Genomic DNA, 7,947 nt, shown 5'->3' with positions numbered 1-7,947 from the left:
GTTTTCTTAAAGTTTTTATTTAAGTTCAGTTAGTGAACACACAGAGCAATATTAGTTTCAGCTGTAGAATTTAGTGATTCATCACTTACATATAATACGTGGTGTTTATCACAAGTGCCCTCCTTAATAGTTACCACCTGTTTAACTCATCACCCCCACACCAAGTAACCGTCAGTTTTTTCTCTATAGTTAAGAGTCTGTTTCTGGGTTTGCCTCTCTTCCCACCCTCACCATGTTCATTTGTTTTGTTTCTTAAATTCTACATGGGGATGAAATCATATGGTATTTGTTGTTCTCTGACTGACTTATTTTGCTTAGTGTAATACTCTCTAGCTCTGTCTACATCATTGCAAATGGTAAGATTTCATATTTATGGATGACATTTTAACAATGTTTATTCTTCCGATCAAAGAGCATGGAATGGTCTTCTATCTTTTTGTGTCTTCTTCAATTTCCTTCATGAGTGTTCTGTAGTTCCTCGAATACAGAGCGTTTACCTCTTTGGTTAGGTTGATTCCCAGGTATCTTATGGTTCTTGGTGCTATAGTAAATGGAATCGATTTTCTAATTTCTCTTTCTGTGTTTTCATTGTTAGTGTATAAGAAAGCCACTGATTTCTGCACATTGACTTTGTATCCTGCCATGTTGCTGAATTGCTGTATGAGTTCTAGTAGTTTGGGGGTGGAGTCTTTTGGGTTTTCCATATAAAGAATCATGTCATCTCAAAGAGAGAGTGTTTGACTTCTTCATTGCCAATTTGGATACCTTTTATTTCTCTTTGTTGTCTGATTGCTGTTGCTAGGACTTCTAATACTATGTTGTTAAAATGTCTATACTGCCTAGAGCAATCTATACTTTTAATGCCATTCTGATCAAAATTCCACCAGTATTCTTCAAAGAGCTGGAGCAAATAATCCAAAAATTTGTATGGAATCAGAAGAGACCCCGAATCGCTAAGGAAATGTTGAAAAACAAAAATAAAGCTGGGGGCATCACGTTACCTGATTTCAAGCTTTATTACAAAGCTGTGATCACCAAGACAGCATGGTACTGGCATAAAAACAGACACATAGACCAGTGGAACAGAGTGGAGAGCCCAGATATGGACCCTCAACTCTATGGTCAATTAATCTTCGACAAAACAGGAAAAAATATACAGTGGAAAAAAGACAGTCTCTTCAATAAATGGTGCTGGGAAAACTGGACAGCTGTAAGTAGAAGAATGAAACTCGACCATTCTCTTACACCGTACACAAAGATAAACTCAAAATGGATAAAAGACCTCAATGTGAGACAGGAATCCATCAGAATCCTAGAGGAGAACATAGGCAGAAATCTCTTTGATATCAGCCACAACAACTTCTTTCAAGATATGTCTCCAAAGGCAAAGGAAACAAAAGCGAAAATAAACTTTTGGGACTTCATATTTATGGACGAGTAATATTGCATTGTGCATGTGTGTGTGTGTATGTGTGTGTATATGCATATACCACATCTTTATCCATTCATTAATGTATGGACATTTGGGTTCTTTCCATAATAAATAATTTGGCCATTATTGGTAATGCTGCTATTAACATCAGGGTGCATGTATCCCTTCAAAATTAGTGTTTTGTGTCCTTTGGATAAATACCTAGTTGTGCAATTGCTGGATTGCAGAGTAGTTCTGTATCTCCTTTTTGCCAAAATTTAGTATTGTCCAGCTTTTTCAATTTAACCATTCAACTGGGTGGGTAGTAATATGTTGTTTTAGTTTTAACATGCATCTCTCCAGTGTTAATGATTTGAAGCATCTTCTCATGTGCATATTTGTCATTCATACATCTTATTTTATGAAGTATCTGTTAAAGTTTTGCCTTATTTCTTAATATAGTTGCCTTTTTTCCTATTAATTGTTAATTCTTTATATTTTCTAGATACAAGTTCTTTTTCAGAAATATAGACAGCAAATATATTCTCAGTATTTTTGTCTTTTTATTTCCTTGATATGTCTTTTGATATATGGAGGATTTTAATCTTAGTGGTATATAATTTATCAATTTTAGAGTCCTCTCTAAAATTTTGGGTCCTCTCTAAGAGATATTTGTCCTCTCTAAGAAATCTTTGTGTCCACCCCAAGGTTGTCAATCTATTTTCCTATGTGTTCTACCAAATTTATGATTTTGGCTTTTATGTTTAGATTTATGACTCATCTTGAATTAATTTTTTAATAATGAATTTTCTCATTTATTGACATAAAATTGTTCTTAGCATTCCTTTATTGCTCTTCTAATGTCTTTAGGGTCTGAATTTATGTCTTCTTTTTACTCACTCTTTTTCTTAATTAGTAGTACTTACAGTTTATCAATTTTATTACTCTTGCCAGAGACTCAACTTTTATTTTTGTTGATATTCTCTATTGTTTATTTCTATTTCATTTATTTTTATTCTTATGGTTGTTGTTTCTCTTTCTCTTTTTAGTTAGGGTTTATTTAAGTTTTCTTTTTCTAAAATCACAGACTTTATTTTCTAATACAAGCTAAAAATTTCCCTCTAAGCACTGCTTTAGTTACATCCCCCCAAAATTTTGTCATTTTTTTGTTTTCATTTTCCTGCAGTTGGAAGTATTTTTTGAAATTTCTGTGTTTCTACATTTTTCATGGTTACTTAGAAGATTAATTCCCAGATATTTGGTGGGTTAACCCAATCTTTGCATTTTTTTAACATAAAAAATACCTACTAATGATTTCATGTATCTTTATCTCTGTTTTTATCTTTTTACTCCAAATTTAATTTTAACCTCTAATCACTGCTATGTCTCCAATTATAATTTTTATTCCTACATTATTTATTTGTTTCTTCTCTCTGTCTTGTTCAGCTACCCCAATGATTTAATTTTATTACTTTTTTCAAAGAACTAATTTTCAGCTCTGTCGATACTTTTTTCCCCCCTTTTAAGTAGACTTCATTTCTTATAGCAGTTTTAGGTTCACAGAAAAGTTGAGTAGGAAGTACAGATTTCCATGTCCCTATATAATCATACCTGCCCCCACTATCGACATCCCACACCACATTTACATTTGTTACAATTGTTGGACCTTTAGTGACACAGCATTATAACCTGAAGTTCACAGTTTAACTCTTGATATTAAACATTTTATAGCCTTTGATGAAAATATTATGACATGCATTAACTATTAAGTATCATACAAAATAATTTCATTGCCCTAAATTTCTGTTCTGTCAAATCATTCCTCCCTCCCACCTAAAGCTCCAGCAACCACTAAGTTTTTATTTCTCTGTATTTTTGCTCTTTTCAGAATGTCATGTAGTTAGAATCATACAGTATATAGCCTCTTTCAGTTTGGCTTCTTTGACATAGTAATGTGCATAAAAGTTTCCTCCATGATCTTTGTGGCTATTTCTTTTTAGTAATGAATAATATTCCATTGCCTGTGTTTACCAAGGAATATTTATCCATTCACTTACTAAAGGACATCTTGATTGCTCCCAGGTTTTGGTAACCATGAATAAGACTGCTATAAACATCCATGTGCAGGTTTTTGTGTGGATATGGGTTTTCAACCCATTTCAGTAATACCCAGGTTGCAACTACTGAATTGTTTGGTAAAATTATGTTTTGTTTTGTAAGAAACTGCCAAACTGTCTTTTACAGTGACTGTTTCATTTTGCCTTCCCACCAATAAAATAATAACTGGGAGTTCCTGTTGCTCCACATCCCCTTGTTAGCATTTAGGATGGATATTTAACCATTCTGTAGGAGTATAGTGGTATGTTGTCATTTTAGTTTGCATTTCCCTGATGATGTATGATGAGAAACATCTTTTCATATGCTTGTTTGCCATCTGTAGATTTTCTTTGGTGTGATGTCTGTTCAAGTCTATTGACCAGTTTTTGTTCAGTTTGTTTATTTTCTTGTTGTTGAAACTTTTGTATTTTTTTTGTATACAAAGTATTTTTTGTATACAAAGTATTTTTATATACAAAGTATTTTGTATCTTTTGGATAACAGTTCTTTATCAGTTACATCTTTTGCTTAATTTAAATTCAATTAGCCAATATATAGTACATCATTAATTTCAGATGTAGAGTTCAATAATTCATCAGTTGCATATAACACCCAGTGCTCATCATATCACATGTCCTCCTTAATGCCTATTACCCAGTTACCCCATCCCTCTACCTACCTCCCTTCCAACAACCCTTGGTGTGTTTCCCATAGTTATGAGTCTCTCATGATTTTTCTACCTTTCTGATGACTTCCTGTTTAGCTTTCCCTACCTTCCCCTATGATCTTCTGTGCTGTTTCTTATATTCCACATATAACTAAAACCATATGATAATTGTCTTTCTCTGATTGACTTATTTTGCTCAGCATAATACCCTTCAGTCCCATCCATGTTGATGTAAATGGTAAGTATTCATCCTTTCTGATGGCTGAGTAGTATTCCATTGTATATATATATATACCACATCTTCTTTATCCATTCATCTGTTGAAGGGCATCTTGGCTCTTTCCACAGTCTGGCTATTGTGGACATTGTTGCTATAAATATTCGGGTGCAGGTGCCCCTTTGGATCACTAGATTTGTATCTTTGGGGGTAAGTACCTAGTAGTGCAATTGCTGGGTTGTAGGGTAGCTCCATTTTTAACTTCTTGAGAAACCTCTATACTGTTTTCCAGAATGGCTATACCAGCTTGGGTTGCCATCAACAGTATAAGAGGGTTCTCCTTTCTCTGCATCTTTGTCAACACTTGTTGTTTCCTGACCTGTTCATTTTAGCCATTCCAACTGGTGGGAGGTGGTATCCCATTGTGGTTTTGATTTGTATTTCCCTGATGTCAAGTGACATGGAGCATTTTTTCATATGTCTATTGGCCATTTATCAGCTGTGTCTTTTGCAAATATTTGCTCCCGGTCTGTGATGCTTATCTTCTCTTGAGATCTTGTTTTTATCATTACAGTGAGCTTTGCTGTTATCTTTATTATTTCTTCTCTTTGAATTTCCCTGGTTTTATTTTTCTTCTTCAAATTTCGTTTCATTTATTCTGCTATTATTCTAACACACTAAGTTGGATACTTTATCTATTTTTCAGGTTTCCTTCATTTCTAGTGAGAATTTAGTTTATAAATTTTTTTCAAATGCCATATTAGCTGCATCTCCTAAGTTTTGGTTGATAGGGCAGGTAAAAAGTAGAGTAGAAATTTTAAAAAATGAATCTGAAATTAATGATACACTATATATTAATTATAGTATATCAATATAGTATTTCAATATTATATCAATATAGTATATCAATATTAATGATATTAATGATACACTACATATTAATTAATGATACACTATATATTAATTAATTAATTATGCAGTATATATTAATTGAATTTAAATAAAATGAGGTTTAAAAAATTTAAAAATAAAAAACCAAAAAAATTACTAGCAACCAAAATTTATAAGATATAATTAAATTGGCACTTGGAAAATTTCTAAATGTATGTTTTAAAGTTTTCTTTGCTATTGATTTTTTAAAATTACATTGTGTTTAGAAAGTGTATTTTATATAATACAGATTTTAAAACTATAGTGAGTATAGTTTATAGTCTAGATTAAAATATAGGGGATATTTAAAAATATTCCATGTCTGCTTTCAAGTATTCATTCTATGATTTGAGGTAGATTATCATTCTTTTCCTTGATAATTCAAAAATCCGTTGACTCATCAATGGAAGCTTCTTTCCTTATGCAGTTGTGTTTTTCACTTTGCCTGACAAAATTCTTTAAGACCTTTACTTTGGCTCCCTCAGGGAAGACTTACTTTTGCTTCTGCAAGGTATCTGAAGTAATACTAACTCAGGAACACATTTACTGAGCTTTTAGCTGGGAAATTTTATGTGGCTATACAGGTAGTAAAAGTTCCATCCCCAAACTTACACAAGAGCAGTCTGAGGTGACTGGGAATCTTCAGAGAGTACTATTTTACTTTTGTTGTCTGCTCTTCCTAGAGCCAAGGCTGTGATCAGCATGTATCCTTAACATCTCCTTCTGTGGGATATATCTATCTCTATCTCTATATCTATATCTATATCTATATCTCTCTATATCTATATCTATATCTATATATCTGTGGGAGATATATATATATCGTCCTACATCCCTGTCCCTGTCTAAGTTTTTAAATCTCCTTCTTCAAAGATATTTGACTTTATTTCATAATTATATGATGATAAATCAGACATTTAAAAATAATTCGAGGGGCACCTGTGTGGCTCAGTGGGTGAAGCCTCTGCTTTCAGCTCAGGTCATGATCTCCGGGTCCTGGGATCAAGCCCCTCATCGGGCTCTCTGCTCAGCAGGGAACCTGCTTCCCCCACCACCCTGCCTACTTGTGATCTCTCTCTCTCTCTCTCTCTGTCAAATAAATAAATAAAATCTTCAAAAAAAATAATTTGAAACCTTCAAATCCATTGTGAGCACTGGCAAGACACTTCAAAGCTAACTAGACCCAATGTGATTTGAAGACCAACCAGTTGTGGTCATTGGTCTCAGAAAGGGAGACACAGAAAGTGTATCTCTAGGCAATTTATTTCTCAGTAGAGTCTGGCACTTTTCCTTGTAAGATTTAGCAGTCTATTTGCTCAGTAGGGTCTATTTGCTTTTTTCTAAGATTCATAATTTACTGGATAAATCCTTGCATGTTCATATTAACATATTTCATCTTTATTTGCTCTAACAGAATTAATTATTTTCAAAGAATTACAATCACTATCATAATCATGGTCATTAATTACTACCAATATCAGTGAATATATACTGAATATGGGGTACTACTAGATTTCATATGAATTTACATAATTCAGAAGACCATTTATCATAATGAAATTTTTTAACCCAGGAGAATTAAATTATGGTTCTTTCAGATAATTCATAATTATGCTTCTTCTTTTTCCTGACCTTTCTTCAGCAACAGTGATTCTTTATTCTTATACATTTTTATTTGACATTTTACATCTTTTAGACTAACAAGACTAATGGAAATTTTAAAGTAGTTGGTTTCTTTTTTGTTTGTTTGTTTTAAAGATTTTATTGATTTATTTGACAGCGAGAGACAAAGTGAGGGAAGGAACACAAGCAGGAGGAGTGGGAGAGGGAGGAGACTCTGCACTGAGCAAGGAGCCTGATGCGGGGCTTAATCCCACAATCCCAGGATCATGACTTGAACTGAAGGCAGACGCTTAACAGCTAAGTCTCCAGGAGCCCTTAAAGTAGTTGGTTTCTAAAGGATACATCACAGCGCCTTCAAGGAACCTCAAAATAGGAGAAATAAAATTGCCCTTGGAAGTTAAGCCTCAAGATCAGCACACATTGGCTCAAAGAAGAGATTTCCAGGTGAGTTAAACTAAACTAAGTGCATTGGATAGTATTGGCTACTGGTTTCATTCTTACCTCGCCTGCTTCTTCACCTTAGGGTTTACCCCTACCCCAGCTAAGCTATCTTTGTCACCACTCCACTGAATCCTCTCTTGCTAAAGTCACAAATACCTCCATGTTGCCTAATCCAATAGCCAAATCTTAGTCTTTAGACTTCGAGAGTGAGCTCTACTCCTCAGAAGACTTTTCAAATAATTAACACTACCAAAATCTTGAAACATTTTCTTCATTTGGTTTGAGGGATATGTGCAGCTGGTTTTTCTCCCGCCTCATTGACTGTTCTTCCTTAATCCCTTTGCTAGACTCTTCTTATCCCTGCTGCTAAATGGGAATTGCCTCAGTCCTCAGTCTTGGCATTCCTTCTCTTCTCTATCTGTAATCACCATCCTGAGAAATTGAATTCAGTCTGTGGCTTTAAAAACCGCCTACGTGCTGATGACTTCAGTTCCAACCTCTCCGCTATTGACTGTAGACTACCAACTATTTATTCCACTGCCTACTCAAAATCTGCCTTCT

The sequence above is a fragment of the Neovison vison genome, chromosome 6, assembly GCF_020171115.1.
Source record: "Neovison vison isolate M4711 chromosome 6, ASM_NN_V1, whole genome shotgun sequence".
Taxonomy (NCBI): Eukaryota; Metazoa; Chordata; class Mammalia; order Carnivora; family Mustelidae; genus Neogale; species Neogale vison.
Note: the sequence above shows the minus strand (reverse complement) of the source record.